We start from the raw sequence: 20,540 nt of genomic DNA, 5'->3' as shown, positions 1-20,540 counted from the left end.
AAGAGCCGAATGTTTTCTCTGATATAAGGAGGCTGATTCATAGTAGGGTAGAGAAGGGGAGCATGGGAGGAATAGACAAACTCTAGGTAGGACAGAGGAGTGGGAAGAGAAGGGAGGGGACATGAGGTTAGAAATGATGGTGGAATGTGACAGACATTATTATCCAAATTATTATCCATTATTATGTCTTTATGGACACTAATTGGTATGAATATACTTTGTATACAACCATAGATATGAAAAATTATGCTCTATATGTGTAATAAGAATTGTAATGCATTCTGCTATCATATATAAATAAAAATTAATTAAATAAAAATACAGATTGCAGGTCTGGGGCTATAGCTCAGTGACAGAGTACTTGCCTAGCATGCGTGAGGTACTAGGTTCAATACTCAGCACCACATACAAATAAACAAATAAATGAAGGTGTTGTGTCCATCTACAACTAAAAAATACATTTTAAAAAAATACAAATGCATTTGCAAAGAAGACTAATGTTAATAGATTCTTGTTTCTTTTTTTAAGAGAATACTTAATTACATAAACACTGATGTGGTATTTTTTCAATGACTTTGGAATTAATTTAAGATCCCTGGATTAATACAAAGAGAGCTACAACTTGAATCTTTTACATATAATTATTTTAATTTTAACAGCAAAGAAATGTTTACAAATTTGAGTTTAAATTGGTTACAGCATTCAACAGCAAAGGGTTTCACATCCTTTTGATTTATTTCAGCGGTAAAAATAAAAACTGGAAAATACTTCCACAGTGGCTCTTTTTTGAAGTCCTGCTTTACTCTTTGCACCAAGTCCGCTGTCAGCTCTCTGTTGGTACCATGTGGTGTCAAGGTTATCTAGTTGTCAGTCTACAGGTGATAAGAAGGACAGATACTAATTCCTGTGTTCCTAAGACATTAATAAACAAATGATATATTCCTTGTCACCCTTTAGGTTAGGGGAGGTATCTACTTTGACAGCTTAGATTCTTCTTAAAATGAAATGATCTGTTTTCAACTCTGAAGATCCTGATGCCTCCTCCAGCCTGGCTGTCTAAGGGATTGGGGAGGGAACTCGCACTGGAAGCAGAACACTGTGATACCAGAAGAGGCACCATGATTTTTAAGCCACCAAGTTTGTGGTAATCGGCTTCAACACTGGCCCTCGGAAACGAATACAGATACCATTCAAAAGATGCTTGTAAAACTGTCACACTGTGAGCTTTGAAAAGAAATTTGCTGCCTTTTCTGGCTCTGTTATGATATCATGCACTCATTTTACGTGCTCAGTAGTGCACGCTGGTGCTGCCATTGTTCATCTTGCAATTGTACTTTTCCAGTTAAAAATGCTCGGCCTTCGGCCTCTTTTTCATTCCCAGCGTGTCCAGTGGGTGGCCTGTGATGTCTGGCTGCTAACCTTAAGCGATATTTCATCCGATCTAATAAGCACTCGGCTCAGATGGTCGCCTGTGCAAATGCCACAGGGAACAACTCCCATGGGACCCTGAAGAGTATTCATTTTCCAAAGAGAATTCAAGCCTACATGGATAGCATATAAAACCAAGACTTCTTAAAATGGAAAGAGCAAGGGGGTTATTTCACCCTATTTATATGCTCTTAGAAAAAGGTAAAAATTTAAATCTTAAGAGAACTAGATGGCTACTTGACATTTCAAAGACACAGAAATCCAAATAGGAAACTTAATGCTAATTTCCTTCCCCAGCTTCTTTACTTCCCAAACTGGCTACCCTTTTCCAACTAACTTTTCTACTCTTGTAATTTTCTGATCTAGCACTTTTCTCCCTCTGATGTAGCCTCCAGTAGAGACACTGAGTTCTCATTTCCTCCTGGTCCCTCTTTTTCAGCATAAAACACACGTATTACACCTACTATTACTCTGACTGCCCCATGTCTGGGCCCAGAGGCATGTGCATTGGTCTCTGCCTCCATATGCTCCACTTGGCTGTCCTGTCCTGCACAGTCGATGCTTTTCTCTGCCGATATCTCCATACCAGCCACTCACTACTCTGCAGTGGTCCCTGCTGCATTGAGCTCTAGTATAAAGCCAGCCTGGCTTTTAGGGCTACCCCATCTACACAGCTTGTCCCCACTGCCTTCCCTCTTCCAGACAACAAGTCAATCTTCACTGATTCATTACATTTAGTTTTTTTTTTTTCCCCTTGACAATTCAGGAGAAAAGTCTGATGTAAAAAAAAAAAAGAGAGAGACCCATCCCTTTCTAAGGTAGTTTAAAATGTGGGTGTAGTAGGCAGAGACAAGTAAGCTCATCAGCATGTTGGGTGCTGTTGTAAATGTGAGACCCCCAGAAAGGGCCAAGGGGCCCATTCTCTGGGCACAGGCAGAGTAGGAAAAGCTAGGAAAAAGAGGTGATTGAAGATGAGTGGTCATTTTGAGAAGTGACTGTTTTCCAGAACATTCTGCAATGATGTCTGACATTCTATGATGTGTGGTGGCTGATCTTTGGTGTGAAATTGACTGGATTCAGGGATACTGAGCTGGTAAAGCATGATTTATGCTCAATCCTCTCAGAGCTTCAGCAGGTAAGGAACCTGTCTCTCTTCGACTGAAAGGGAAGCTCAGGTGGTTCTGCTTTGGGGTAGAATGATTGGGCCTCCCCAAGTACGTCTGTGAGGGTGACTCTTTGGGGCACATTATCAGATGGAGGCCCAGATAGAACAAAAAGCTGGAAGAAAGACAAAGTCTCCCTCTCTCTCTTTCTCTGTCAGCATGGTAACTCTTCTTTTCCTGTCCTTCGATGTCAGAACCCCAGGTCCTCTGGCATTTTGATTCTTGAACTTTCACCAGCAGCCCCACAGGCTCTTAGGCCTTTGGCCTCAGAATGAGAACTACACCATTGGCTTCCTTGGTTCGGAAGCCTTCCGAACTTGGACTGAGCCACGCTACTGGCTTTCGTGGTCCTAGAAATGGCATTTCCTGGGATGTCTCAGCCTCCACAAACTAGCCAATTCCCCTAAGAAATCCCTTTTTGTATGTCTCTCCTGACAGCTTATGGGTTCTATCTCTGGAGAGCTCTGACTAAAACATAATATAAGAAGACGTAAGCAAAACTCAGCCGCTATTGGTATCCTATTGGAAAGAAATTATCCACCTTTCTATGGTTCTCTTGCTATGGTTCATCTCGTAGTGATTGTCTTCTCAGGTGGGTTAAGAAAAGGTTGTTTTTATCAGGAATTGATCAATGAACAAACCCATAAACTCAATCTTCTGGGATATTTGGGATTTTTCTAACTAGGAAGGGGAAAGAAATATTTCCTAGGCTGTCCACAGTAGTGCTGTATTGCCCCACAACTAGACAGAGATAGAACATGAACTTGAAAATAATCTATTTTGTATTTGATTTTTTTCCTATAAGCTATGCTAATCCCATGGGAAATCAAAATCTGAAATCTACCTGAAATTGTACTAAATGTATACCACTTTTATAGCATCATGAAAGTGAAAATATTAAGTTGGGTCACTGTAGTATCTCAATCCTCACAATCCCATGTGGTAGATGCAATTGTTCCTGTTTTTTACACACAAGGTAACTGGGATTCAAAGAAACACCGTGGGCCACTCAAGGTCATATACCAGAAAGAATGGCTACATGTTCCTCCAAGGCCAGCCCAGCTGCCATTGTGGCCTCCTTCTAAAACACTGACTTTGTAGCCACGGAGAGTACAGGTCCAGGTCAGTTTCTTCCAGCTACCTCTAACCATCTATGTCCCAGGCACGATGCCAAAGATCTTCCTTTGATTTCTAACTGCCTACTGGTGTTTACTCTCTGTTTCCTCAAAGTGCCTCAAATAGTTGTGAAATGTGTTTTAATGTTGGCAGCAGTGGTATTCTGCTATTACTCTGCAGTGGTCTAGCACTGTCACACAGCAGACCTTGAATCAGCCATTATGGGTCAAACACTGGATGAAAGCGTTCTTGGTACCTTGTGCAGGACTAGTTCCATGGCTGACAGGGAAATTGAGCAATCCAGGTTCTGCATGACTTACCTGTGGCCTGAGAGAGCTCTAATCAGCCTCACACCACATGTCTTTAGGGTCAATAACATTTGGCAGGATGATGTTGTCCGAGGAGAAAAAGAATTTGTGGCTATGGCCTTCAAACCCAGGTGTGCCTTGGAATCACCTGCAGGGCGGGCTTGTTACAACACTAATTTCTGAGCACCCCCTCCATACCCCATCCCCTGGATCTGAGGTGGGGGCTCAGGAAAGTACATTTTTAAACAAGCTTCATATGCTGCTGCTGCTGTTTGGCTGGGAACTCCACTTTGAGACCCACTGACCTTGGTGAGTGGTGTGGGCTTCACCTTAGAATGTCCTGGAGAATTTTTTTAAAAAAACCTTTGATGCCCAACTACGCCCAGGCCAATTAAATCCTAACCTTGAGGTGTGACCCAGGCATGAGGATGTTCAAAGCTTCAAGGGATTTCACTGTGTATCCAAGATTGAGGACACTGGCTCTGGATGCTTGAGAGCGGAATGCAGGCTTTCTCCACGGCTTCTGAGAGTGGGGCAGAGCAAGCAGCCTGACATCTGCTTTTTCTGATAGAAAAGAAAATGTTGCTATAAACATTGATGTGGCTGTGTCCCTGCAGTATGCCGTTTTTAGGTCTTTTGAGTATAGTCCGAGAAGAGGACTAGCTGGGTCAAATGGTGGTTTCATTCCTAGTTTTCCAAGGAATCTCCATACTGCTTTCCAAATTGGCTGCATCAATTTGCAGTCCCACCATATGGAGCCAACCTAGATGCCTTCAATGGATGAATGGATTTTAAAAATGTGGCATTTATACACAATGGAATATTATTCAGACTAAAAAATAACAAGATCATGGCATTTGCAGGGAAATGGATGGCATTAGAGCAGATTATGCTAAGTGAAGTTAGCCAATCCCTAAAAATCAAATGCCGAATGTCTTCTCTGATATAAGGGAGGAGACTCAAAATGGGATAGGGAGGAAGAGCATGAGAAGAAAATTACCTCTAGATAGGGAAGATAGAGAGGGAGAAGGGGAATTGCATGGAAGAGGGAAGGAGTCCTCCCTTCATTATACAGAACACAAGTATGACGATGTGAGGAAAAAATAAAAAAAGAATTGTGTCACATTAGATTGGGTAGAGAGAAGTGATGGGAGGGGAGGGGAGGGGAAGGGGGGAATGGAAGGACAGCAAAATAAAATAGACATTATTATTGCTGTGGGTATATATGTGACTGCATGACCAATGTAATTCTGCAACCTGTATACTCAGAAAAATGAGAAATTATATCCCATCTAATTCAAATGTATATGTCAAGATCATTGTACTGTCATGTGTAACTAATTAAAACAATTAAAAAAAAGAAAATGTATATGACTCTTAGAGGAAATGTGGTTAGCTATCCTAGATTTTTACACACAAAAAAATTATGAATATCTCAAAAATCACAGTGATCACAACCTGAAGAAAACTTAAAGGCCCACAAAACAAATTGAAATAAATCTCATTGCTTCTTTGGATGGCAAATAACCTAAACAATTTGAGAGAATTTATTAGAGCAGTTGACAGTGTCATCTCCAGGCCACCTTTATCGTGAAACTTTATCCTTAGACATAATGCATCTTATCCATTGTCCCCATTATGTTACTGTGGCTCAGCTAATTTAAAACCTGTTATTTCTCATCTTTGATTCAGTGTAAATTTCATCTTTCAATGAGAGTTTTTCAAGACAATTGTTCCAACTTTCAAAAAGGCATTGGATTATGGGGGAAGTAGGTTCCAGAAACTACAACCTAGAGAATTTGATGTCAAAACCCTAGCAACGTTGTAGAAAGAATTATTTAGAAAACACTCAGCAGTGATCCCTGGGAGCCAGCAGAGGTTCCCCAAATCAATCTTTTGCCAAATCAGTCACATTTCCTTCTTTGACAGATTTGCAGTTCAGGAAGACCAGGAGACTGTCATAAACAAAAATATATCTTGATTTCAGCCAAGAATTTGACATCATGTAGGCAAGGTGAAGACATGAATGGCAGTACAGCTGAGCAGATCTGAACCTGACTAATAACTAGACCCAAGGGAGGCTGGCTACTTGGATAATCATGACCTTCCCGAAGGGCAGCGACTGTGGCAAACTCCCAAGTGCTATGGATGGCTTATCCAGACCAAAATTTCAGTCAATGATGGATGAAGACAAAAAGACAAGCTTATCAAAACTGTAGGTGTAACAGAGCTGGGACAGAAGCCTGATTCATTACATGTCAGATGAACTAAGAGGCAAAAGGTATCAAACTAAAATAACAAGCTGACATGGATAAGAAGGAATGAATAGGGATAAAGGCAAAACCATCCATTTAAAACTAAATATTAAAAAAAAGGGTGGGAGATTGAGATTAAAATGTCATGTGAAAAAAAAATTCCCAGAAGTTTTAAGTACCTGTAGCCTTGATATGATTAAATGGGCCTTACTTTTTAAAACTCTCAAATCTCTTTGAAAATCGTATGAAAGCAAAAGAGAATCTCATAGACAATGTCCACAGTCATGAATTATTTACTATTTCAGGGGGATTGTGGACCCCCTGGAGCCCATTTTGCTCAGGAGTCACACACCCCAAGCTATGGAATGTTGAATAATATAATTGCCGCCAAACTATCTTTTTTTTTTTAACAAAGTGTGAAATTAAGACAAGACAGATAATATCCCTAAAGGGCTTAGTACATCTTAATCATAGTCCTAGATTACAGTATTCAGCTTGATGCAGACACTAAAAAACTGGAACACATTTAATAATGAAGGAAATTTTTTAAAATAAAAAAAACATTCAAAGGAACCTGGAGTTTAGCCTTAAATATTTTATGGGAATCATAAGATTTCCAAAGGTCAGAAGGTTGCCATTTCAAAAAGGGCACATATTTGTTCTGCACAGCAGTGGTATCCAGTAGAATATGCTAGCTAGATATGTCATTTAAAATCTGCTAGTTCCCACAAGTGAAAAGAGCAGTTGAAATTAATTTTAATAATATATTTATCCCAAAATATCAAGAATGTTGTCATTTCAACATGTCATCAATGTAAAATTTTTTCCTGTTTTTGGAATCTGGTATTTTCCATTTGCAGCTCATTGTAATTCAGACTAGGCACATTGCAAGTGCTCTAGAGCCACATGTGGCTAGTAGGTAACATATTTTTAAAATATAGCTCTATAGCAGTCTAGGGTATAAAAGATGCAATTAATAGTGTTAGGGAAGAACTTTCAAGTAGAACTGTCCCAAAACATTAAGTCCCCTCAAAGAGTGATAGGTCACTGTTGGTGGTCAACATGTGTCAAGGGCTATTTCAGCATTTCCACACAGGGTGTGGTCTGGTCTGTAGTTCATTCCCTATAATTCTATGATTGATGGGTTTGGAAATTGAGATTATTTAAATCACCAATGTTACGGTATTCTGGAACAAGTGGTTAGCCATCCTTACCTAAGAAGATCCTGCTGATTTAGTTGTAAAAATACTCAGCAGGTCTCAGCAACAGAGCCAGTTGGTCCCAGCCCCTTCTGTTATCCATGAAGGCAGCTCATATGCTTGGCTCAGGCTCTGACATGAGGCTGAAGAGAGACTATTATCACATCACTGAGCTAAGCTCAGTCTGGAAGTACCCCACCTAGAACATGTGTCTCACATACACACTTAATTGTGCACTCATCCAACCATTTTACCTTTAGTTCCATGTTTGCATTAAGTTCATTAACAGAAAATTAAGTGTTGAGCTATGTAAAGAACATAAGGGTCTTTCTCTAAAGGAATTTCAAAAAGGCTATTCAAAAAGGAAAGCAACCCACAAAGCAGAACCATGCTGTGTTTAACCAAGTTAACCAGGACCACACTGTCTAACAGCTGATGATTGGTACCAGTGTGCAACCAGTCCCCCCCAAAACTGGATAAACAATATTTGATGAACCAGTCCCTTGAAGTCCACATACAACTGCAGACTGGAGAAGCTGGAAAAGGCATGGCGGGAAGGAGAATAAGCTCTGGGAGCTGACTGCCTGAGTCCAAGTCTGTTAGCATATCTCACTAGCTATGTGATCTTGGACAAGTTACTTCCTTGTGCCTCACTTTCCTCATCTGTAAAATGGGAATGATGATAGAACTTATCTCAGAATTGTGAATAAAACAACTAATGTAAAACACTTATTACCTCCTAAATGTTGCTCTCTTCTCACTGTCAGTTGGAGTAGCCCAGATAGAACATTCCAGGCTCTGGTATTTGCTTCCTTCTCCACCCCGCCCCCCACAACCCCTCAATAAATGAAATGGTCCTGGCCTTTTGCATATTTCTTCCAGATCCGAACAGCTACATCATTGATGATAGCTTCATGGACCACCCAAATTCAAAACCTAAACTGTTTTCATGACATCCGCATCAAGAAATAATTTTGCAGGGGCTAGGGGCATGGCTCAGTGGTAGGGAACTTGGCTAGCATGGTGAGGCCCTGGGTTCAATCTTCAGCACTTCTGAAAAAGGAAAAAAAAAAAAAAAAAGAATTTTGCAGATAAACTTTCCAAAACCAAGCAAAGGAATATTTTAAGTGCTCACCAACTTTTTTTTCCCTAAAGGAGGTCTTAGGCAAACTTTGATTTAAATTTTAATTTTTCACAGCTTTAACTAGGTATATTTTATTTTTAAATATTTTTTTAGTTATACATGGGCACAATATCATTATTTTGTTTATTTATTTTTATGTGGTGCTGAGGATTGAACGCAGTGCCTTACATGTGCGAGTCAAGTGCTCTACCACTGAACCACAACCCCAGCCTCCTAGGTATATTTTACATATCACAATGTTCATCTCTTTTGAGTTCAATAAGTTTTAGTAATACAACCTATTTTTTTATTTTTATTTTTTTGGTATCAGGAATTGAATCCAGGGACATTTAACCTCTGATCCACATCCCCAGGCCTTTGAATTTTTTATTTTGAGACAGGGTCTCACTAAGTTGCTTAAGGCCTCTCTAAGTTGCTAAGGCTGGCTTTGAACTTGCAATCCTCCTGCTTCAGCCTCCCAAACCTCTGGAATTACAGGTGTGCATCACCATGCCCAGAAATACAACCCAGTTTTTAAACACTTCCACTATCTTCCTTTTTCCCCTGTAAATTACCTGAAATTCTTCTGCACCACTCACATCCACCATTTGCCAGGGCAGAACAGCACCAACTAATATACAGTAGGGAGGGGAAATCTATCTAACAGAACCAATCAAGTATGAAACAAGTTCCTCCAAACAGTGATGAGCTCACCTTTGTTGCACATTATTTAATTGAGACTGGGTGCTGTCTGTCAAGGATTATTCCAGCATTTCTGCACAGGGTGGGGCTGGGAAGGCTAATCCTGAAGACCTACTTGCTCTGATGCTATTATGATATGATTGAAAAGCCAGGAACTGAAGTTCTTTTAAACATCCAACATCCGCTCATGTTTCCATCTCCCCAGCAACCAACCTGTCATCTTTATAGATTTGCCTTTTCTAGAAATTTTATGCATATGAATACACAATATTTTTTAAATCATCCACATTGTTGCTTGTATCAGTAGTTTATTCTTTTTGCTGTGTTAATTCACTGCCTGCATATAACCACATTTTGTTTATAAACTCATTTGTTGATGGACATCTAGTTTGCTTCCAGTTTGGGGCTATTATTAATGACACTACCATGAACAGTCACACCTAAAAGTTTATAGAATGGGGGGGCTGGGGGGGCTGGGGTTGTGGCTCAGTGGTAGAGCACTCACCTAGCATTTGTGAGGCACTGGGTTAGACCCTCAGCACCACATAAAAATAAAAAATAAAATAAAGCTAATAAAACGTTTATGGAATGGAATTGTTAGGTCATACTGTAAGTGTATATATACTTTTAGAGAAATGCCAAATTTTTTCAACATTGCTGACCTATTTTGTGTTCCCACTGGTAAAGTATAAGGGTTCCCGTTTCTCTGCAACCTCTACAGCACTTGATATTATCAGTCTTTTTATCTTAGCCCTTTTATCTTAGTGTGGTGGTAGCTCATTATTTTAATTTTTATCTCCCTAATGACTCATGATGTTGGTCATTCTGTTAAGGGCTTATTTGTCATTGTATATATTCTTGAATAAAGCACTTTAGTCAACTATGTTGAGGTCCACACTTTCAAAAGCAAAGCCTGACCAGAGGTGATCTTGGTGACCACTAATTTCCTCTTTTCCCCCAAGCTACTGGTCTATCCCCATCTGTTATCTTAGCATTTATAAAATTTGAAAATCATACACAGAATAAGAAACAAGCATCATGAAGTGTTTGATTCATTGATGATACTTTATGAACATTGTCAAAACTCCTTTTTAAAAAGTGTTCTCATTTTTCCTAAATGTATGTACTAGATATGTACATAAACATGAGTATGCCGTCCATCATAGAAAACTGGGAAAGTATATGCAAATATTAAGAAAATTTAAATGACTCATTATGCCACCACTACTTCTTAACATGTAGTCACTTTGGTACTTTTAAAAAATTTTTTTTAGTTGTCAATGAACTTTTATTTTATTTATTTATATGTGATGCTGAGAATCAAACCCAGTGCCTCATACATGCTAGGCAAGTGCTCTAGCACTGAGCCACAAACCCAGCCCAAACATTTTTAACATAGTAAGAATCACTTTTTTAAAAATCTATTTCTAATACACTTATAAGTTCCAAGGTGAAGAGAAACTTTCTTATAAACTCTCTGAAGCTGTGTGTTTCCTCCTACTATGTGACTATCAATGGAGGGACAGGGCCTGCTATTCTGGTGTCCAATCAGACCATGAGTCTGAGTTAACTCCATGACAGGGGACAGAATCAAGTCCTAGGCTAGGTTTTCCTAGGAGATAAAAGACTATTAGAACACGTGTTCAAATGCTGCATTTAATAGGTAAGGAAACCAAGGCCCAGAGAACCAAAAGGACTTTCCTGTGACCATTCCCAGAGCAGAGCCTCACAGGAACTAGAGCTAGAGGTCCTTCCTTACCTCACCTGAGTGCCCTCCCTCTGCTACGCCGCTTCCTCCAGCCCACATAAATTCGATTCCAAGCTAATTCAGAGCCCACTCTCTGCTAGGCAGATCTATATTTTAAGATCAAAATGAAGTGTTTCAACATAATTTTTAAAGTTGTTGCATGGTACTCAGTTTTGATAACAGGAAAGTCATTTATTCCACAAAGGGCACTTTATAAGGCTGTCTTTCCAAAGAAACACCTTAAAAGAATTCTCTCTGCCATGTGCAAAATATCTACTTAATTAACATGAACACTCATATTACTAGGCAATTAAAATGATTTATTCAAAGAGCTTTATAGTCCTGCCTTAATACCAATCTATAATAAACTGGAGAAATAAGAGTAATAATACTATCGTCCTAGTTAAATATAAGCATCATAAATAATATTTACACCTCTAAGCAATTCATATATCCTTCTCAAATAATAAGACTGTAAAGTGGAACTTTTGCTTCTCGATTGTGCAGAATACATTGTGGAGCTTTATTTTGCTCTTTGCAAGGCTAATACTCAAACAAGAACTTTTCCTGCTCTATTTTGGGCTATTTTCTCCTTGAGGAAATAAATAACTTTAAACTTACAGGAACAACTCCATTATTTTACCTGGCAGCTTCTTCTAGGCCAAGCCCTCCTCAATGCAGAGAAACAAAATTACTCCTAGTCTCTGGTTCCCACGCTTTTATATTACTGTATTATAATTTATTTGTTGTTTGTTAGTAATGTATTCCTCTCCACCGCCCCCATGAAATCATTGATCTGCCATCCTTGAGGGCAGAGTTGCTGTGAGGATTAACTAATGGTGTGTGTAAGGCACTTACCCAGCTCCTGGCACCGAGCAAGTGTGACCCCGTGTAACCTGCCATTATCATCATCTGCTTTATTGACCGCGTTCTGGGCTCTCGGCTGCCCAGAACAGACTCGGACACACTCAAATATAGATGCCAGTGGGGTCCCTTGAAGAACTGGTACCTTAACCGTGTAAATAACTGGGCCATTAAAAATGGTACCCTTTGCCATGAAAATTCTCCTTACCTTCTTCACCAGATTTTCCTGAACCATTATTAGGAGAGCGGTGTATGTCATCCAAGTCACAAGCACTGAGGCTGTGAAAGTGGTCTGTCCTCAGGGCTCTCACAGTGGCCTGTGAGACGGACACACATGGGGACAGTGAACAAGGGCCCGAGGAGGGCTTACTACTTTGGGAGACCAAATCAGACCCTGGGAGGCAGCAGCGTCATCCTGGTGCTGAGGATGGGGCACAGGGAGCATGGATACTGAGGGCCTTGGTCCCATAGGCTGCTGCCTGCAGGGGTGCTGAGGAGGGCACGGTCAGGGGACCGCTGCTGGTCACCCTCACTCTTCTGCGGTCACTGGGGTCCTTGGCTTTTTCCACTGCCAGACATTCTCTTCCCCTCTCTGTCCTTGCTGTTTTCTCCTCTCTTCTCTCCCTGTCATTGATTTTTTTTTTTTCCTGCTTCTTGGCTTTTCTCTGTTTGGAGGGCTTTCTTCCATCTATGGGACAAAACTCCGTCCCTGGGCTATAAGTTACCTTCAGGGTCCCCCAGAGGTTGGAGTTCCCCCTTTCACTGCTGCTTCCTGAAAAAAGGTGTCTCTCTCTGCCACCAGAAATATGTTCATTTTTCTTATTTCTGTGTTTAGCAATGTTTGAGGTGCCAAAGCACAATCTTTGAATAATTAAAGCCTTATGTTGGCCGCCCTGGGGGACCTTCTACTGCTAATAAATCCAGTGAAATACTGTTTCTTCAACTCTCCCAAATACTTCTCAGAAGGCACTGGAGCTACAGTGTGTTTGTGTGTGTGTGTGTGTGTGTGTGTGTGTATGCGCACGCACTTGCATGCTTTTTGGCTTTTTGTAATATATATACTTTCTGTCATTTACAAAGTAACCCCTACCTATTTGTACTGTTATTTAACAAGTATGAAAAAATGTTTTCCACAAAAACAGTTTCTCAGAGTCCAATAGTAGTTAGAAGTGCCAAGGTGCTATTGCATGGCAGGGTGACTATAGAGAACAGAAACATACTATATACTTCAAAAAAGTCAAAAGAAAGGAATTTGAATACTTTCATCATAAATGATAAATGTTTGGGAAGATAGATATGTTGACCCTGATTTAAACATTTACGATGTATACATGCATCACAACATCACATGGGACCTTGCAAATATGTACAATTTGGGGTGTTCTTTTGCATATCAGTTTAAAATAAATTTAAACTAAAAACACAATGCATGTAACTCTGACACAATTTTACCAGTTTCTACAAATTAAAAGAGGTCCATACTTTCGTACAATGCTTTAATACCTTCCAATTCCCAAGCTATCAGAATGACACTTTTACACCCCCAAACACCCCACCTTTATGAGGTGTTGTAATTACCAGACTCTTTCACATGTAAGACTTCATTTACTTCACTTAGCAACTCTGTATTATTTTCCTCATTTACGGATGACAAAAATGAGACATGGAGATGTTGAGGTTTCTTCTCAGACCCCTGAGCTGAGCTGTATGTGGCAGTGGCCATGTGACTCAGGATTGCTAAGACTGGGACAGGGATACCTCCTGCCACTGTCGTCTATGTCATCAGAGGATAGAAAAACATCCTAGAACTTTTCTAATCAGAAATACAACTACTTCTCCTTTCCATTGTTTCTTCTGCTAATAGGTGGCTTCTTTGATCATCATTAAATTAATGCAAAGGCATAAAAATTCTCACTTCTACCTATGGTTCTTCTATGAGCAAATAAATATAATTAATGGACTTAACATTACAAGAAGACAACAGAGTCTAGGTTTATAGACTCCATGAATATTTTCTAGTTAAACACTAATGATAAGCACTGGCTTAGTCAGTTTCCACAGAAGCACAGCCTGAAGCCCAGATGCAGGCTATGATATATGGAGACATAGCTCCCAGGAGACACTGGTGAGGAGGGATGCAATCAGAATGGAGACCAGGAAGGAGGTGGCATCTGCAGTGTTAGCCTGAACGTGTAGGAGATCTGCAGATACAGGCATCCTCTCCCTGATGCAGGCTCCCTAAGGCAGCTTTGCCTTGAGACAAGGGAGAAGGATGGAAAGGAAAAGAAAGACTTAACTCCTAGGTTTGGGGATTAAGCCTCAGGGTTAATAATGGTACCCTTTTATTTTCTCTGGTGTGGAAGATGGTAGTGGGGAGTGGTGCTAAAGAATCATAAATTCCCTCTCAGACACAATGACTTGGGGATGTCAAGTAGGTATTCACATAGAAAATCACATTGGAAGTTGGATATAGGAATCTAAGCTTGTGGGGAGAGGTCATGGAGGAGACGTAAGACTGGAGCATCAGCTTATTGACAGTATTTGAACCACGGAGACTGATACAGATCAATTAGGGAAGAGATGGGGGAGAAAAGAGAGGGTGGCCAGAAATGATGCCCAGATAACTCAATGGTAGATAAACAGAGAAGTAACAGCCAGAAAATGGACTATGTTAGGAGGAAAACCAGAAAACTACAAGTTTGCATAGATCATCCAAGGGGAATATAGGCATTCCCGGTCTCCCACCACTTCAAAAACATACCCACCTGAGAACATGACTAGATAAAAGAAGGTTCTCCATCCCACCTTCCTCTCACCATCCATCTCCCATTTTCATCTGCCCCAAACCTTACTATAGTGCTGTGCCTAGCAGTATAAAAATGTTCTAGGCACACACACACATACACACACACACATGAACAATTAGAAACACTATAATACCTAGTATTCACCTGATATTCCCAAAAATATCAGGAGATCCTAATTGAGATGCCAGATGGTAGCTTTAGATCTTTGGAAAACGTTGTGATCAGTTACTCTGTGATTCAGGACATGTACTTCAGAAGGAATTCAAAGAATTGAATAGGACTCCTATGATAAATTCCCTATCTCCTTATTTATGTAAATAAGTTTTCTTGGCACTTACATCTTTTAAAAAGACAAAATAGGAGAGAAGTGCTTAAACTGTCTCATTATAATGATAAGTGGTAGCATCCATGAATTCATGAACTATGGAGGGAGGAGCCCTAACCAACTTATAAGAATTTATGTTTATAATACAATTTTCTTTTCAGGCTAATACTTCATCAAAATTTGTAATCTATAATATTTATGTTATATTGGTCAGGTGTATAAATAACTAAATAATTAATGATAACTGAATCTAAAAGAAAAATTTTAACTTATGGAAACTTAAAAAAAATTAGCTTTAATTTTGATTTTGAAAACATGATTTAGTTGCAGAGAAGTTGGTAGAGCGATAAAATACATTGAGAATTTTTTTTGTGGGAACTGTTGAATGAAAATGTAAATTCAAGGATGAAGGAAACAATGTAAAATTTCTATTAAAGAAGTCTGTGTTTTCCAAATGGATCATGGTGAATATCAAATTTCTATGGTGTTTAGATTCCACTGGGCACGTTTTAAAAGAGCAATATAACAGTTTTATTTTAAGATGTCAATATTTATGAAATACTAGAAATTCTATCCCTCACAACTATTTAAACTTATGATGAAATATATAGATGTCAACTCTAAAAATGTGTAAGAGTCTACAAAATTTCACAAAAATTTTTTTAGGGGCTCCATGAGTAAAGATGTTTGAAAACAACATGTGGAGCCAAAAGAAAAAAGGATTCAAAGAGGAAGCAGTGGGGTAGGTTAAATGCTGCTGAGACGCTGATGAGAACAGTCAGGTTGGCAGCAGGCCGGTCATTGTTGACCTTGAGAGCAATACAGTGCAAGTGAAGGGGCTGGTCACCTCACTGGAGGAAGCAGGAGTTGCAAGTCAAGGCACCTTTTGATAAATTTTGCATGAAAGAGAACAGACAAAGAAGGCAGCAGCTAGAGGAATAGAAGGGATCAAGAGAAGGTAGACAAAGAAATGAGATACTACAACACATCCATTGCTAATGGGAAAAACCCACAGAGAAAGAAACATGGATGATGGGTGAGGGCCAGGGAACAAGTCCAGGAGCAAAGGTGAGGAGGGATCTGGAACACAGGTGAAATATCTTCCACTGCAGTAAGAAAGGAGGAACATGACATGGGTGAGGAGGCCAGTACTGTTACTTTTACGGGTGAAAATGGTGATGGAGAGTGACAAATGTAGAATCAATGAATCAATGGACCTGATATGGTCCAAAAATATTGTAGTGGTACTAACAGGATAAATGAGAAGAGCAGTTAAGTACCAGAGAGAGAAGAGTGAGATTGATATTTCAGAGGTGGTGCCATTGTTGGCCTGAGCAGAGGAATTGATGATGGGAGGAGAAGTGGAGGAAAAGGTGATTGGAGGTGCTGAAGTCAAGGAGCCAAGAGCCTGGGGTATTGGATGGATCACCCACATGGATGTGGAAGTCACCAAGAATAATCCACAGGAGCAAAATGAAGAAGACAGTGAACAGGTGCCATCTTATAAACCAAGAGGTGTAATGGGAAGGCTAGTTGAAGAGGGCTATAAGAGAATCCTGGGTGAGTAGTGGGACACCATGAATGTTAAAGGAGTTGGAGTTTCGGAAGGATGAGGGAAGACAAATCATTTCTAGCAAGTAATAGGTATCCAGGAGGATATCTATCTTACTTTGATGCTCTGAGGTGTATGGAACATGAGAGAAAAAGTAACCACCACTAAGACAAATGTCAGGAAGGTGGGTGCAAGGGGATCAAAGGCAGTTCAGAAAGGAGTTGACCCTGGGAGGGGGTTTGCTTTTGGCAGACTGGGGGTGAGGATGTGGGAGGGGTGAGTCTAGCTGAAGGTGGAGGGTCCAAGAGGTCTGTGCTTCTGGTGATTATATCACTAATGACAGAAGTATCTCTGTTGGCCTCAGGGACGAAGATGCATCATCAGTGCATTCTGTAGTCCAGAGGATTTAGCTAGAAGATATGTGAGCAAGTGCTCTTGACACTCAGCCTCTTCATTTTCTATGGATAGAAAAAGCAATAAAGCTGAGCAGAGTGTCTCATGCCTGTAGTACCAGCTACTCCCAAGACTGAGACAGAAGGATTGCTTGAGTCCAGGAGTTTAAGGCCAGCCTGGGTGAGATCTCATCTCAAAAACAAAACAAAACAACAAAAATGGAGAAGGAAAGAAAAAGCAATAAATATGGGGTCAAAGAGAAACTATGCCTATAAACTGCCTCTTTCTAACTGGCCTTCAGAGTGCGGTGTGTCTGTTGCTATTTTCTTTAATGTTCTTGCAATTTGGGTATGCCACCACCAGGGAGCAGTAGTGCTAACTGATGAAATGAATTTGTTATGAGTAAACTGAGAACACCAAACATTAAGCCTCTCATAGATAAGACTCAAGAGCAAATTGTAGAAAAATAAACAACTAGACCCACTTCAACTAACCTAAATTATAAGCCTCATTTTAGTGCACAAATTTTGATTAGATGTCCTCACTATAAATGTTGCTCTTCTAAACATGGGGACAATGTGAATTCAGTTAACTCAAATAACGAATACCAAGGAAATTAAAAAGAAGAAACTAATATTTGAGAACTACAGTACTCCCCCAACCCTCAACTCCTGCTTGACCAGCATTACTCCTTCCTTTTCACAGAAAAGAAAAAGAGTTTCAGAGAGATGCAGGAGCATCCAGGGGTTACAGAGCTAGACAGTGGGAAGCCAAGATTCAAGCCCAGCTCTGCCAGCCTGCACAACCTGTGCTTCTTCGAGGCCCCCAGTGCTACTCCAACAGGGTATATTAAGACTAGAGAGATTAGCAAAATAATATGATGTGCTTCTCACCCTCAAGATGTTCCCAACTTAGTAGGAGATTCACACCCATGGTAAGTTCCATAAGAGAAATCCAAACCCACTGCCATGTGCCTGAGATCACAGCTGACTGGGAGTGGCAAAGACTACCTGGAGGACAAGCCCTTTGGGATTAGTTTCAAAGGATGCACTGCCATTCAGTATGGGGAGGACAGTTCATGGCTACATGCTAGGTCTCTGAGAAGCAGTTACACTCCTTTGGGGGTCAGTAGCCCAAACTTACTCATTCTAGTCTTTTTTTTTTTTTAACTGCATCTTACCCAATCAAGGGAAAATTATGTGTTTGGCTTCTTCATATGCCAGGATCAGGAACATTATCAGCTCAGTGCTGCTGTATTTAAGGGGGTGGGGGGGACAGAAATAGAATTGGGTGTTCTCCTGATGTCACTAACAATAGAATACACCAAGATCTCTCCAGTCTCAGATTATCCCCTGAAATATGTGGCTCCTCAAGAAATATCATCTTTGATCATGTTTCTCTTTTAATTGACCCAAAGTGATAAACAGTGACTACTTTGAGGGCTTAGCTGATTTCTCCCTTGCAAAGAATATTAACTGGCAGAATGCTTTCACTCCCCATAAGGGACCTTTTCAAGTAAATTTAAAACCCATAGATTCATTTAGTCATCAAAACAACCAGTTAAGGGTTGGGGGAGTGTAGCTCAGTGGTACAGCACCAGGTCTGGGGCTCCATCCTTAGCACCAAAAAAAAAAAAAAAAAATCAAACAAACAAAAAACCAGCCAAAATAATTATTTTCCCATCTTAAGCAATGAGAAAACTGGGTCTCAAAGTGCAATTTTTATCTGGTTTCCTTAGAGACTTCACATTTTTATTTTAAATACATTCACAAAGCTTTTTTACCCAGTTTTCTTTCTAATGGTTCTACTCAAGGATTGTGTGGATGGTTGACTGCTACCACAGTTAAATATATAATGTAACTTTATATATATATATATATATATATATATATATATATATATATATATATATATATTATTTTTGTATTATATAACAGCAGGATGCATTACATTCTTATTACATATATAGTAGAGCACAATTTTTCATAGCTCTGGTTGTATACATAGTATATTCACACCAATTCATGTCTTCATACCTGTACTTTGGATAATAACGATCATCACATTCAACCATCATTAATTATCCCATGATCCTTCCCTTCCCCTCCCACTCCTCTGCCCTATCTAGAGTTCGTCTATTCCTCCCATGCTCCCTCTCCCTATTTCACTAAGAATCAGCCTCCTTATATCAAAGAAAACATTTGGCATTTGGTTTTTGGGGATTGGCTAACTTCACTTAGCATTATCTTCTCTAACTCCATCCATTTACCTGCGAATGCCATGATTTTATTCTCTTCTATTGCTGAGTAATATTCCATTGTGTATATATGCCACATTTTTTTATCCATTCATCTATTGAAGGGCATGTAGGTTAGTTCCACAGTTTAGCTATTGTAAATTGTGCTGCTATAAACATTGATGTTGCTGTGTCCATCCTTCTCCTCGGTCGTAACTTTATATATTAATGAAAGCATATGCTATTGAATCTAGACTTGGAATAACTGTATTATCTGTTGAGAATAATTAATGGAACCATGAATTGCAATTCTGTATCCCTATTCCAAATATTGTCTTTTTCACCAGTAGAAAATAAAATTTGTTTATATCTCTCATATACTTGAAATTTAAAAGTTATTTGTATAATGAGAAAATGTGGCCTGGTGCCATTCTGCACAGCTATAATTCCAGCAACTCAGAATGCTGAGGCAGGAGAATAGTAAGTTCTAGGCCAGCCTCAGCAAGTTATGAGACCCTGTCTCAAAAATCAAAAAATTGTGCAGTGATCAGTGATGGAACACTTCCCCAGGACGAGAGAGAGAGAGAGAGAGAGAGAGAGAGAGAGAGAGAGAGAGAGAGAGAGAGAGAAAATGTATACATATAACATTCTATGTAAACTTAAACATTATTTGTATTATTTTAAGCCACTAAACAAATGTGACTGTTATTAATCTATCATTTTAAAACAGAAAATGCAGCTTATTGAGGTTTTAGTTTTGTTTTGTGCCAGGGATTGAACCCAGTGGATTGGCCCCTTTTGGTTACTTAGAGATACATCTGGGTTTATGTGTCCACCAAGATCTCACATGATTGTGGAAAAGAAATTCTCAAAACTGAAAACAATGCACTTCGGAAGAGGGGCATGGACATAAGGAAGCTAAAACCATATGATTGTTTACTATGATAAGTTTGAGAAGCATTGATATTCAAACACTTCTTTTGGTCTTGCTGCCACATCCCCAGCCCTTTTTTATAATTTCTTTAGAGACAGGGTCTCCCTGCGTTGCTTAGGACCTCACTAAATTCCTGGATTCCTGATCCTCCTGCCTCAGTCTCCTGAGCCACTGGGATTACAGGTATGAGGCACCAAGCCCAGCTAGAGTTTTTTTGTCTTTTCCCACCAAACAGTCACATTTCTGGTCAAAAGAAATAATCTAAATTAAAAACAACAGTTAATGAGTTTGGTATTTTGCCCTTCCTTATGTTTATCAATTGCCAGTGGCATTATTCAGCTACACTACTCCTAACTACTGCTCCCAAATAGACACAAAATGTAAATTT

Source organism: Marmota flaviventris, chromosome 1 (assembly GCF_047511675.1).
Source record: "Marmota flaviventris isolate mMarFla1 chromosome 1, mMarFla1.hap1, whole genome shotgun sequence".
Lineage (NCBI taxonomy): Eukaryota > Metazoa > Chordata > Mammalia > Rodentia > Sciuridae > Marmota > Marmota flaviventris.
The sequence above is the reverse complement of the archived record's forward strand: the minus strand, read 5'-3'. Positions refer to the sequence as shown.